The sequence below is a fragment of the Panthera pardus genome, unplaced genomic scaffold (assembly GCF_024362965.1).
Source record: "Panthera pardus isolate Hobbes unplaced genomic scaffold, ASM2436296v1 HiC_scaffold_3, whole genome shotgun sequence".
Taxonomy (NCBI): Eukaryota; Metazoa; Chordata; class Mammalia; order Carnivora; family Felidae; genus Panthera; species Panthera pardus.
Window position 1 is genome coordinate 58512890 of NW_026526876.1, and position 14942 is coordinate 58527831.

The following is a 14942-nucleotide window of genomic DNA, read 5'->3' on the forward strand; positions in this document are numbered from 1 at the left end:
GCCACGGGCGCTGGTGGAAGTGGAGCCCCTAATGCAGCCCAGCTGCCGCAGACCAGGGCCGGCCGCATAGCGCGTTGTGATCCGCGCGGTGGTGCGACGTTCACGGGCCGTGGGAACACTCGCAAGGTCCCAGCCCCGCCGAACCTGAGGGGCCTGGAAGCCTTCTGAAGGCTGCCTAGGGGAGAGCCAACTTCAATTAAGCGAGAAGCACAGGGATATAGCAAGAGGATGGGCGGGTCTTGGCTGGGGCAGGGATTGGCTGTGATGAATGAGGGAGGATTTATTCATTCTGCAAATATATATATTTTTAATTCACTTACTTGGAGAGAAAGAGAGAGAGCGCGCGCGATCATAAGTGGGACAGAGAGAATTCAAAGCAGGCTCCACACCGTCAGGGCAGAGCCGGATGCGGGGCTCGCACTCCCCGAGCTCACCAACAGCGAGATCGTGACCGGAGCCAAAGTCCGCCATTAACTGCCTAAGCCACCCAGGCGGCCCTGGTTCTGTAAATATTGATCTTTAACTGCCCGCTGGGCCCAGCCATTCACTGAATGTCCCACCGACTGGGACACAGAAGTGAGCTGAAGAGAAGGTAATCGGGTTCTGGCTGTGTTGACACTGAGCAGTCTCCATAGCGTCTGAGTGGAGGAGTCTCGGGGGCAGCTGGATGAACCTGTTTGGATACGTAGATAGTGGGGCATCCGCGTTTGATGGCGGTTGGTGTTGAGAGCAAAGGGCCTGTCTTAAGGGTGCTCCATCCTGGGGGGGGGGGGGGTGAGGAGGGGGCTGAGATACAGGTGCACAACAGGAGGGTGATGTCCCAAACATGATGGGGAGGAGGGTCAGCTGGGTCAGAGCAACACTGAATGGCCCCTGCGGTGGCCCTGTGAGAGAGCACAGGTGTGGTGGAGGCAGGGGGCACATGACAGCAGGACAGGGAGTAAGGAGGTGGGGAAGGGAGGCAGGGAGTGTAGACCGGTTAGGAAGGAGAGGAGAGAGAGGGGGCAGTGGCTGGAGGGAGATGAGCTCCAGAGATGGCCTCCGTATTTCTCAGATTGACTAGAACGCTTTTCACTTACTTAGATGCTGTTTGAGGTTTCCGGGTGAGGGAGGAAGGTTGTCCTTGCAGGAGGGAAGAGAGCAGGAAATGTGGCTCAAGGCCCTTGAGGAGCTGGAGAGAATGGGAGGGTTAGGGTTAAGTCAGAGGAGCTCTGTGCTCCCCAGGACGGGCCCCTTGGCACTAGAACAGAGAGATTGGTGGCAGTGTAGAGGGCCCAGCTGAGGTGGGTGGCCAACCATCTGGAGGCCCAATCTCCGAGGCTGTGTGCTTTTCTCCAGGGTGGGGTCTCCTCAGCAAAAAGGCTGTTGAGGGTGCCTGGGTGGTTCAGGCTGTTGAGCGTCTGACTCTTGATTTCTGCTCAGGTCCTGATCCCAGAGTCATGGGATTGAGCCCTGTGTCAGGCTCTGTGCTGATCGTGGAGCCTGCTTGAGATTTTTCTCTGTTTCTCAAAAAAAAAAAGTTGTTTTTTTCTTTACTTTTGCCCCTCTCCCCTGCTTATGAGCATTCTCTCTCTTTCTCTCTCTCTCTCTCTCTCTCTGTCTAAGAAAAAAAGAAAAAAGGCTGTTGACTCCTCTAGGGCTGAGGTTCGGAAAGACATCGGTGAGGAGTGGCTCAGTCGGTGAAGCGACTGACTCTTGATCTCGGCTCAGGTCACGATCTCATGGTTTGTGAGATCAAGCCCCGCATTGGGGCTGTGTGCTGAGAGCGCACAGAGCCCCGTTGGGATTCTCTCTCTCCTCTCTCTCTCCCCCTCCCCCACCAAATAAACTTCAAAAAGAGTTAAAAGAAACACACTGGTGATTTTGAGACGTTGGATGAGAAGGGTGGATTGAAGAGGTGGAACATGCGTTTCAAGCTGGATGGGGAGGAAGCCCCGTGGGCCAGAGGGGCTGGCAGCCTGGGAGAAGGCGGAGAAGGGAATGAACGTGAGGCCGAGGAGGCAGTGCTGGCAGGGTGGGAGTCACCGGATGAAGAGGCCAGAGGGTTGGGAAATTATGACAGGGGGGCACGATGTCCGAATTCCTGGTGTTGGGAAGAGGTTCCGTGCAGGGGGAGGTGTGGGCCGAAATGGAGAGGAGGGGAATGTGTTTGGAGATGGAGTCAAGGGACAGAGAGCCCAAGGTGCTGGATGGATGGACGGTGAAGACCACCTGGGATGGGGGTGAGAAGGCTGTTGCCAAGGTAGAGTCAGGAGAGCACCCAGGAGGAGGTGGGCATGGGCCAAGGCATGGCTCAAACCTCAGAGAGCGGAGGTTGTGGCCTTGGGGAGCAGGGAGGCTGGTGTGTGAAAAAAAATGAACAGCCAACAGGGGGGAGGGCTGTGGGGAAGCCGAGACCTTGGAGAGCGGGGGAGTCAGGTGTCAGTTCTGGCAGGCGGTGAAGGCTGAGGGGTCTGGGAGGAGGGGGCCTGGGAGGAGGGGTCTGGGCTCCGGACAGGAGGGGGTGTTTACTATGGAGGACAGTCAAGAGCCGGCTGGAAGGGGAGCATAGCAGGGGAGGGAGGTGAAGGTTCCTTGTGGGGTGGCTTGAAGGCTGCCAGAACACAAAGTCCTGGCAGCCCAGGGCCTGTTGCGCAGGTGGAGCACTCTACGCGTTACTCCGGAGGGACCTGGCAAGGTGTGCTCTGCCCCGCCCCCAAAGGTGGCTCCCAGGACAAGGCGGCCCCACTTAGGCTGTACTCCCCGCGGATTAGAACTGCTTGCTGGGGGGGGGCAGGGGAGAGTGTGTGGGGGCCACCCCCCTCCCCTCCCCCCGCTGGGATTTCCCCGGGAACGTGGTAAGCGTACAGCTGCTCATGTGAGTGTTCCTCAGAAAACCTCTCACCCAGCCAAGTTTGTTATCTGTAGATAAAGACTTTCAAGGCCAAGCACTTTCCCCGCAGGGCTCTTCGCTCCAAAAAAAAAAAAAAAAAAAAAAAAAAAAATCTCCGTGCAGCTGCTGTCTTCTGTTTGAAATTCCTTCAGTGGGGGGCACTGCCGCTCTAAACTGGAGGTCAGAGAAGTGGTAGGAGGCAGATTGGTCTGGGGAGGAGGGAGGACACGGCCGTCGATCAGCGGATTCCCTCACCCAAAGCAAAGAGTAAGTCAAAGAGTGGCTTAAGAAAAAAGAAAAAAAGAGGGGGTCTTGAGCTGTCACCCTGTCTTTCTGAGTGAGCAGTGGCAGTGGTCGTCAGCACCTTCTGGAAATCACTCGTATTGTGATGAGACAAACACCGTTAGCCCAGCAGCGCCCCCGCGGTGGTGGGAAGTGGAATTCTAGCGCGAGAGGCGCTCCGAGGAAGGGACCCCGCTGCTTTCCTTCCGGAAGCAACTGTAGTTCTCCGCTCTCGGTTCACTTTCCCATCTACTTAAAATGCACCCACACTTCCCCCAGCCCGGCATATTTGAAGGGCCAAAGGCCTTCCCCCGCTGCTGGCCTCTATTTGGTGCCACCGCTGCCGGCTCTGAGCCTGTCTGTACCACTCTCGGTGACACGTTTGTTCCTTTCGCACCAGTGTTGATCTGAGCGCACGTCTCCGTGCACCTTTGCTGCTAGGCTGTGGGTTCCAAATCTTCATTTTACTGACGCAGAGCTGGAGTCCTTGTTGAGGGGACGAGATATGAAAGCGTCCTGCCGCATGGAGATTGTCACCTGCTAACGGAAAATGATGAGACCGGGAAAGCCACTGTGGCCGTAGAGTCAGCTGATGGCTTCACGCCTCAAAACCAAAACGTCCATTAACAGAAGCTAAGATTCTGGGGCGCCTGGGTGGCTCAGTTGGTTAAGCAGCCGATTCTGGTTTCACCTCAGGTGATGAGCTCAGTTTTGTGAGTTCGAGCCCCGCGTTGGGCTCTGTGCTGACAGGGCGGAGCCTGCTTTGGATTCTGTCTTTCCCTCTCTTTCCCTGCCCCTCCCCTGCACCTCCCCTGCTCACGTGCTGTCTCTGCCTCTCTCAAAATAAATAAACTTAAAAAAAAAAAAGACCAACTAAGATTCTATTGGTGCTAGAGGTGTAGCAAGGAGGCTGCGGAGGAGGGGCGGGGGGCGGAGAGATTCAGAGGGATCTCTTGAGATCTGTAGGTTTCCCTGAGGCAGAAGGCTTCTGGCCAGCTGTTTTGAGTGATTACCTCCTTTTCAGGTCCAAGAACCTGTGAACTTGGGAGGAGGGGCAGAGCAGGTGGAGGCCAATTCACAAAGGCTCGGTTTAAAATGTGGCTATTTTGTTGTTCATAGATCTTTTTGCACTGATTTTGATTTATTTAATTTTTTTAATGTTTATTTTTGAGAGAGAGAGAGAGAGAGAGACTCAGAGGAGAGCACAAGCGGGGGCGGGGCAGAGAGGGAGGGAGACACAGAATCCGAAGGAGGCTCCAGCTCTGAGCTGTCAGCACAGAGCCCGAACTCATGAACTGTGAGATCCTGACCGGCGCCAAAGTTGGACGCTTCACCGACCGAGCCACCCAGGCTCCCTGTGATTTTGATTTTTTCAAAAAGATACTGCATTAAGGTATTATCTATCCCGATGGCTGAGTTCTTAGTACCCAGCAAACACTTTCTTTTTGCACCTTGGGGAGTGTCTCACTCACCTCACCCTAGTCCCAGCTCTGGCTGTCAGGTAGGAGTGGAGCTAAGTTTGATTTGGGGAGGAAGGGTCAGGTTACTGAGTCTAGAAAGCTAAAAGCCCATTAGGTTTGATGTCAGGGCCATAGAGAGAGACAGTGGGAGATCTTGAACAAGGCAGATAGGGATGATGTTTTAGGAAGATTCATCTGTTCCCAAATGCACAAGGTAGACCGATGTGCGGGGAGGGCTGGAAGCAAGATCTGGAGTTTGTGTAAGTAGATCATGTGTTTCCAGAAGTGTAACAGTTAAAAAAGGAAAGAGCTGGACATATTAGGGTCAGGCTATTTTCAAGATGTGTTTCAAATACATTTGATTATGGAAGTAAAGGGCCCATGTAACGACAGAGTTAACATTTCTCACTTGTCGAGTGCCTACTGATCCTAGGGCAGGGGTTGGCGAACTTGTGTAAGTGGCCAGACAATAAATATTTTAGGCTTTGTAGGCCATGCCACTTGTTATGTGAAAGCAACTACAGACAATACGTACATGAGCAAATGTGGCCATGTTCCAATAAAACCTTATTTACAAAAATAGGCATGGGGGGGGGGGGAAAAAGCAGGAATTGGGCCTCGATTTGACCTGTGGTGGTTGTAGCTTACTGAATTCCTACTCTCGGCCATTGGCAGCTTCATGGTCAAAGCCAGGTGGCCATGGGTTCTAGTTAGTAAGTAGAAAGAAAGCATGGAGGGAGTACCTCTGTCGCCCCAAGGCCTCGGCCTGGGAGTGGCACACATCTCTGGAGAAAATTTTGACATAGGCCCTCATTACCACCCAGGGCCTGGGAATGTAGTCTGGTCTTGCGCCGAGGAAGGAGAGATTTCAGCGGTCCACGAACAGTGTTTGCCACAGGTTCCTTTAGGGGCAGTTTCAGAACCTTCATGGAAGGTATGTTCATGTACTCAGAGAAATTTTGATGAGTCCTTCACTACACGGCAGGACCTACTTGGGGTCTGAAAGAAAAAGTCAAGTGTAAAAGGAATGAGAAAATTAGGAAAGCAGTACTTCCTGAATACTAACAGAGTAAACAATCGGGGCAAAGGTCATCGGTAGATGGCACTGGATGAGTTTGTTGAGGAATCAGATGTGGCCTCTCGAAGCACCTTCCCATAGGTTGCTTCTTAATTACAAAGGGAAAGGGCACTTTTACCACGGAGAGACCTGGCAGTGACAACCTTGATCAAACGATCAAACTTAGCATCACCCAAAATGGGACAAATGGTTACGCCTCCTGATTTGATGGAACGGGAAGTACACATCACCTCTGTAATAGTCTTTCCAAAATTGCTTAAGCTGAATCTGATCATGAGGAAACCCATCCAGCAAAATCCAGATCTTTCTGGGACATTCTACATGACAGTTGGATTTGCACGTTCATACGTGCCAAATGCCACGAAAGAGAAAAGCAGAAGTTCTTTCCTATTAGAGGATGCTAAAAAGACCTGATGACCAAATGCAAGACGTGATCCTGGGCTAGATCCTCAATTGGGGGGGGGGGGAGGGGAAGCCAGCTATAAATAAAATTTCGAGGAGAATTAGAGAAATTGAACATGTCCCGGATATTAGGTAGAACACCAATTGTTAAATTTCTTAGGTATGACAGAATTGTAGTTATTTAGGATAATGGCCTTGTTTTCTGAGATACATTAGAAGTGAAGTTTCATGGCGTTTCAGCAAAACTTAAAAAAATTTTTTTTAATGTTTGTTTTTGAGAGAGAGAAAGAGCTAGAGAGCGAGAGCGAGTGAGCACAAGCAGGGGAGGGGCAGAGAGAAGAGGGAGACACAGAATCCGAAGCAGGCTCCAGGCTCTGAGCTGTCAGGACAGAGCCCGATGTGGGGCTCAAACTCACAAACTGTGAGTTCATGACCTGAGCCAAAGTCAGATGTTTAACTGAGCCACGAGCCACCCAGGTGCCCCTCAGCAAAAAACTTTAAAAAGTATATATATATTTGTATACATAAATATACATGTGTGTATGTGTATATATATATATATATATATATATATATATATACACATACACACATATGTATGTGTATATATATATATATATATATATATATATACATACACACATATTTGTGTATAGATTAATAAATGTGGTGAATCTAGACGAAGAGTATTTGGGTTTTCTTTCTTTCTTCTTCTTCTTCTTCTTTTTTTTTTTTTAACATTTATTTACTTATTTTGAGAGAAAGAGAAAGTATGAGTGGGGTGGGAGGGTGCAGAGAGAGGGAGAGAGAGAATCCCAAGCAGGCTCCACACTGTCAGTGCAGAACCCGATGCGGGGCTTGAGTCCATAAACCATGAGATCATGACCTGAGCTGAAATCAAGAGTCAGATGCTTAACCGACTGAGCCACCTAGGCACCCTTATTTGGGTTTTCATCATTCAGTTGACCCCTGAACAATGAGGGGCTAGGGGTGCTGACACCCCCCCCCCAGGCAGTTAAAAATCTGTATAACTTATAACCCCCCACCAAATTAATAGGCTGCTGTTTGACTGAAAGCCTTACCTATAACATAGTCGATTAACATGTATTTTATATGTTCTATGTATCATATATACTGTATTCTTATAGAACACCTAGAGAAAAGAAAATGTTAAGAAAAATCATAAGAGAAAATACATTAATAATATTGTTTTGTAATAAATCCACGATAAGTGGACCTACACAGCTCAAACCCATATTGTTCAACAGTCAACTGTATTATTTCTTTCCACTTTTTAATAGGTTTGACATCTTTCTTTCTTTTTCTTTTTTTTAAATTTTTTTTAACGTTTTATTTATTTTTGAGACAGGGAGAGACAGAGCATGAACAGGGGAGGGTCAGAGAGAGGGGGAGACACAGAATCTGAAACAGGCTCCAGGCTCTGAGCTGTCAGCACAGAGCCCGACGCGGGGCTCGAACTCACGAGCCGCGAGATCATGACCTGAGCCAAAGTCGGCCGCTTAACCGACTGAGCCACCCAGGCGCCCCAAGTTTGACATCTTTCAAAAGAAATAGTTCTTGGCAGGACAGAGATAGCCAAGACTACCTGCCCCCCAAAATGAAAAAAACAAAAAACAAAACAAAAGTTTTCCTTATTAAATGGCACCAGCATTTTTTTCAAAAAAACAGATGAACATAAGGGAAGGGAAACAAAAATAATATAAAAACAGGGAGGGGGACAAAACAGAAGAGACTCATAAATATGGAGAACAAACAGGGTTACTGGAGGGGTCGTGGGAGGGGGGATGGGCTAAATGGGTAAGGGGCATTAAGGAATGTACTCCTGAAATCATTGTTTCACTATATGTTAACTAATTCGGATGTAAATTTTAAAAAATAAAAAATAAAATTAAAAAAAACCCCACATAACTGGAAACTTCTCATTATTCTGTTTTGCCCTCAGGGGAATAAAAAACAGGAAAGCTTTAGGTAGAATTTTTGGATTACAATGTTTTTCCAGAGGATGTTAAACTTTATTATAAAATCCTAAGGGGAATACATAAAAAAATTCTTAGAACTAATCAGTGAGTTCAGCCAGGTTGTGGGATAAATATCAATATACAAAAATCAGGGGCGCCTGGGTGGCTCAGTCAGTTAAGTGGCTGAGTTCGCCTCAGGTTATAATCTCACAGTTTGTGGGTTTGAGCCCTGCACTGGGCTCTTTGCTGACAGCTCGGAGCCTGGAGCCTGCTTTGGATTCTGTGTGTCTCTCTCTGCCCGTCCTCTGCTTGTGCTATCTCTCAAAAATAGATAAACGTTAAAAAAACTAAAAAATATATATACATACAAAAATCAATTGTATTATTTATTTATTTATTTTTTTGAGAGAGACACAGTGAGAGAGAGAGCAAAAATCCCGAGCAGACTCCACATTCAGCATGGAGCCTGACACGGGGCTCGATCCCACAACCCTGGGATCATGACCTGAGCTGAAATCAAGAGTTGGACGCTCAACCGACTGAGCCACCCAGGCGCCCCTCGATTGTATTTTTATATATTAGCAATGAACAATCTGAAAATGAAATTAAGAAAATTCCATCAAAAGTAACTATTTGGAAATACACTTAACAAAGGAAGTGCAAGACTTGTACACTGAAAACTACGAAACCTTGAAAGAACTGAAAGAACTAAATAAATGGAGAGACATCTCATGTTCGTGGATTGAAAGATTTAATATTGTGTACATGGCAAATTCCCCAAACTGCTCCACAGATTCATGCAATGCTTACCAAAATCTCATCTGGCCGCTGCAGAAATTAACAAGCTGATTCTAAAATTCATATGGAAATGCAAGGGACGCAGAAGAGCCAAAATAGTCTTGCAAAAGAATAAAGTTGGGGGACTTCACACTTCCCGATTTCAAAACTTAACTGCAAAGCTGCAGTAATCAAGACACCAGCGATGGCTATAAAGACAGACATATAGGTCAATGAAATAGAATTGAGAGTCCAGAAATGAGCCTTTAAAGTTGCAATGAATTTATTTTATATCCTTAAACTGACTTTGTGACTTAGAAAAGAGACAAAATAAGTTATCTAATTATTGAACATCCATTTCTGGGACATCACAGCTTCATCTACATATATATATATATGTATATATATATATACATATATATACATATATATATACATATATATACATATATATATATGTTTTTAACATTTATTTATTTTTGAGACAGAGAGAGACAGAGCATGAACGGGGGAGGGTCAGAGAGAGAGGGAGACACAGAATCTGAAACAGGCACCAGGCTCTGAGCTGTCAGCACAGAGCCCGACGCGGGGCTCGAACTCTCAGCCCTCACGGACCGCGAGATCATGACCTGAGCTGAAGTCGGCCGCCCAACCGACCGAGCCACCCAGGCGCCCCATCTATATATATTTTTAATTGTGGTAAGATATACACAAATTTTACCATTTTAAACATTTTAAGGGTACAGTTCAGGAGCAGTAAGTACTTTCACATTGTTGTTCAGCCATCACCATCAGGCGGCTCCATCATTTCGAAGTTCCATACCTATGATGATTAATGCTCCATTGCAAACTCACGCCCTCTCTCCCCCCTCCTCCTGGTACCCAGTATACTTACCTTCTATGAGTTTGACCCTTCTAGTTACCTCATGTAAGTAGAATCATACAATATTTTTTTCTTTGGTGTCTGGCTTATTTCATGTAGCATGATGTGTTCAAGGCTCCTCTATGTATCGCGTGTCAGCATTTCCTTCCTTTTAAAGTCTGAGTAACATTCCATAGTGTATATATACACACCACACTTTGTTTATCTACTCATCCTTGGGTGGACATTTGGGCTGTTTCCACCTTTTGGCTATGGCGAATCAATGCTATGAATATTGGTGTTCAAGTATCTGTTTAAGTTCCTGTTCTCAGTTATGTATATACTCAGAATTGGATTGCTGGATCAAAAAATAATTCTAATTTTAGGAACCGCCACACTTTCCCATAGCGGCTGCACCATTCTCCATTCCCATCAGCAATGCACAAGGATTCCAACTTCTCACATTCTTGCCAACATTTGTACAATATTTTTTGATAATTTTTTAATCTTTTGCTTCAAATATATTTTTGTCAGAACTTGGTAGCTGCAGATTCCCAGCTAATTCTAATTATGGAAAACATGACTACCATATGAACTGATTGGAAAGTCCTTATTGGCAAACTAAGCAGTCAAAATAGATTTATTTTCTGTTAGAAAAAGTCTGGCTTCATTTTATACATGTTTCCATAAAAAAACCTGCTCACTTCTGAATTTTAAGACAGTCAGAGCTGTGGTATGAATTTGTTGCCTGAATGAAGTAAAATTCTGCCAGTCTCAATATTTCTTACTAATGCTCTCTTTGCTTTACTTTCAAGAGGTTATCTATCTCTCAGGATTGATGTGTTATCTGAGAGCAGCGCGATGAAAAGAGGCGAGGGCTTTATACACAAAAACAGTTTCGTATTTTCCCTTTTACTTAGCAACCAGGAGTTTTACACACAGGGCCACTGCACCACAGTAATCGTTACAGTGTAGGAAGTGTGTCTTTCTTGGGTGAAGCCGAATGGGGATTGTGAAGGGCAAGGTGAACACCCTGGAGAATGAGGATGGCGGAAACATATTGAAGTTGACTCCCTTAAAAATATATGTGCCTGTGTGCCTCCTGGAGCCTTCACTTATCTCCACGGGTATGTGTATTGCAGCTTAGAGAATCCCTGTCTGACTTTATTCCCCTCCCAACTAGACATTATTATTCTTGCTGTATGCAGCCGGCGTTTGCTTAGTTTTCCCCACACATTCACCAGTTTGTTCACCATTCTTGCACTGGAGATCTGCTTATTCTTCTTGAAGTACATTCTTTGGAATTTGCTGACGGTAATGATCTATTCATAGTAAACTGAATCTGTGTTATTACGAAAATATCTTTTATGTCTTTGCACTAAATGATAGTTTGTAATTCTGGGTTAACATTTCTTTCTTCTCAAAACGTTGACTAGTCGGATCATTCTGTTGTCTTCTAGCTTCGATTGTTGCTGTTGAGTTTTCAATGCTAGCTATTCTTTTTAGGCAATTTTTTGTTACATTTAAGGCCACTTTGTCATCCCGCAGTTCCACTAGAACATGCTATCTATCCTGCTTATGATTAGTGTTTCCTAAATTCAATGATTCCCTACTATGACAAAATCTAGGAGTATTTCAGCTATTTAATTTTGTCTATCTTCTGTTATCTTTGGGACTTCAATTTTATACAGAGTCGATCTTGGTCACTCTATCCCCCAAGTCTCTTAATGTCTTTTATTATTTCCTGTGCAAATTTGTTTCTGCTGTACATTAGGTAATGTATTCTGGGTAATCTTTCACAAGTTTTAGTTTGTTTTCTTTGACAGTGTTCAATTGGAACTGTTTAACCTATCAAATCTATTTTTACATCCAATGACTTTCTTTTCATTTGTGTAAGTTTATTATTTTTCAAATTTTCCTGGTCATAGTTCAGTTGACTTTTTTTTTTTTTAAACATTTATTCAGTTTTGACAGAGACAGAGTGCGAGCTGGGGGTGGGAGGGGGTGGGGAGGGCAGAGAGAGAGAGAGGGAGACACAGGATTTGCAATAGGTTCCAGGCTCTGAGCTGTCAGCAAAGTCCAACGCGGGGCTCAACCCACAAACCCTGAGATCATGACCTGAGCTGAAATCGGACATTTAACCAACTGAGCCACCTGGGCAGCCTGGCTGACTTTTACTTCTTACTTGGCTTTTTTTTTTTTTTTTTAAAGTATGCTATCATACCTTCATTTCTCAGTATTTTATAGCATAATCATTTTTTAAGTTTATTTATTTTGAGAGAGAGAAGGGGGTGCAGAGAGAGGGAGAGAGACAATTCCAATTCGTGCTTTTAGTGCAGAGCTTGATGTGGGGCTCGATTTCATGAAATGGGAGATCATGAGCCAAAATCAAGAGTTGGACGCTTAACTGACTGAGCCACCCCAAAGCATATCATTCTGTCTTCTGCACCCAGTACTTCCAGTATCAGATCACTTGGTTTGTAATGGTCTCTTATATATAACAACTTTTTTCCTTATGTTTTGTAATTTGGGGTTGTGAGCTCACTTTTTGGGTGTGTTTTATCTACTGGAATCTTTTGAGGCTTCAGTTAAGGATAAGGTTGTAAGATACATATCCTTGTGGCAGTTGATTTTTTTTTTTTCCCCTTTCACTGAAGGAATAGCTCTTTGAAGATCTCAGCTATATATATGTGGGATCTAAATTTTAATTTCACATCTTGCTCAAGGTCATGTGTCCTGTCTCTCATGGAGTGTTACTAGCTAAGATTCTAATGTGTTTCTTTTGAGTCTTAGTTTCTTCCTCTGAAAGATGGGTCTAATTAATAATAGTACCCACATTATGGGGTTGTTGTACAATTAATATTTGCAGTTCTTAGAACAGAGCCTGGTAGTCAATAAATATTAGCTACTATATAGCTAATATATATATCATATATGTATATATATATATATATATATATAGAGAGAGAGAGAGAGAGAGAGGTATATTACATTATATATTATATATATTTACCAGTTGGCAAATGGCCTCAGGGAAGCAATGGCTCCAGTGCCCTTTGGTTTTGGTCCTTAAAGATTTCCCTCTTTCTGTAAGCTTAGCTACTTACTGTTATATTTCATTAAGAATTCCTAGGTGTTTAATAGTGTTTTTTAGAATGTGAAATCATCTATATTGCTGAAAATATTTTTGCTGTAAAAAGACCTGTGAACACAACTGGCTGTAAAACTCAACATCATCTGATTCTTGACAGTAAGCCAAGAGCACGGATATTAAAGATGTGGTCATTCTATTGGTCTTTATTTGCCATATGTATGATGTATATGAAGACATGTTAATTTTTTTTAAATTTAGTTTCGAGAGAGAGAGCGAGAGCAGGAGAGGGGCAGAGAGACGAGAGAGAGAATCTCAAATAGGCTCTGCACTGTCCACTCTGCTCAGGCAGCATGAACCGTGAGATCATGACCTGAGCTGAAATCAAGAGTTGGCTTAACCGACTGAGCCACGCAGGTGCCCCAAAGCATATTAATTTTTAAGGTCCCTGTTGGTAAAATGACCGAGGAAGTCTTGAATGATATAAGTTTTGGCAAACAGGACGAAATGAAAAAAAAAAGGCACGCAAATGAGCAGATAGGGCCACATCTGAACCTGTTGAGAGTTTGTACAACTAAATGCCTCTTGATTTTCTTAGGGTGTTTGGTAAGCTGGAAAAAAACGGTGAGTTTTTTTTTTTTTTTTAACATGGTTTGAATACTTGTCTTTTAAGAAAATGTGTAATAAAATTAAAATTAAAAAATGATTTAAAAAACAAGTACTACTACATATATGAGCGATGGCTTACCTGGGGGGAAATTGGGTTAGTTGGTTCTACCTTGAATTATTTGTCCTCATAGAAAAACAATGCCATGACAAAGGACAGAAACACAGATAAGGGGCAATTAATTCAAGTTATTTACTGTTCACCTTCATAATAAAAAAGTGGCTCAAATTAAAAGCTTTAGCTCTGTGTGTTCATGTGGAACAATCTTCCACATAGATTACATGAAGAAGGCAAGGTGCAGGACGGTATGCAGACTATTCTATCCTTCCTATAAAAACATATAAACTTTATTATGCAGAATATTTCTGGAATGACCCACAGAAGCTGGAAAGGGTGGTTTGACTCTAAGGAGAGTGATTTCCTTTTCACGATCCTTTTGTAGGTTGTACACTCTGAATGTAATACTAACACACAAAACCAATATAGTTTTTAAAAAATTTTTTTAACGTTTATTTTTTGAGAGAGAGAGACACAGCATTAGCAGGGGAGAGGCAAAGAGAGAGGGAGTCACAGATTCCAAAGTGGGCTCCAGGCTCCAAGCTGTCAGCACAGAGCCCGACGTGGGGCTCGAACTCACAAACCATGAGATCATGACCTGAGCTGAAGTCGGATGCTTAACCGACTGAGCCACCCAGGTGCCCCAACCAACATAGTTTTATAAAAGGAATCCATAATATTGTCTTTACAAGGTTTTTCTTCTCAAGGATAAGCATTCTCAAAGACTCTAAAGCTGTTCATTCTTAAAAACCATGATATGGTTGCTGCAATTAAGAACTGGATGAAGGTAAGTTGGCTGTGAGGATGATGAGCTCTGAAAATTAGTGTTATTAAAAAGTTAAACCCATCTTTCTTTAGAGATTTTTTTAAAAATTTTTTTAACTTTATTTTTGAGAGAAAGAGAGCGTGAGTGGGGGAGGGGCAGAGAGAGGGAGACACAGAACTAGAAGCAGGCTCCAGGCTCTGAGCTGTGAGCACAGAGCCCGACGTGGGGCTCGAACTCACGAGCGGTGAGATCATGACCTGAGGTGAGGTGGGGCGCTTAACTGACTGAGCCACCCAGGTACCCCTAGAGATCTTTTAAAAAAAAAAAATATTTATTTTGAGAGAAAGTGCATGTGGGCATGAGTGGGGGAGGGACAGAGAGAGAGAGAGAGAGAGAGAGAGAGAGAGAGAGAGAGAATCCCAAGCAGGGCCTATGCTCAGCACAGACCATGAGCTCATGACCATGAGATTATGACCTGAGGTGAAATCAAGAATTGGAAGCTTAACCCACTGAGCCACCCAGGTGCCCCTCTTTATAGAGATCTTTGATTATTCCCTGAGACATGAGGAGACGGACTACTGTATCAGAGACTCTGAAGTCAGCTACATAACATAAATGTTGACTTCTTAGCAAGAAGGTCTACTTGTTA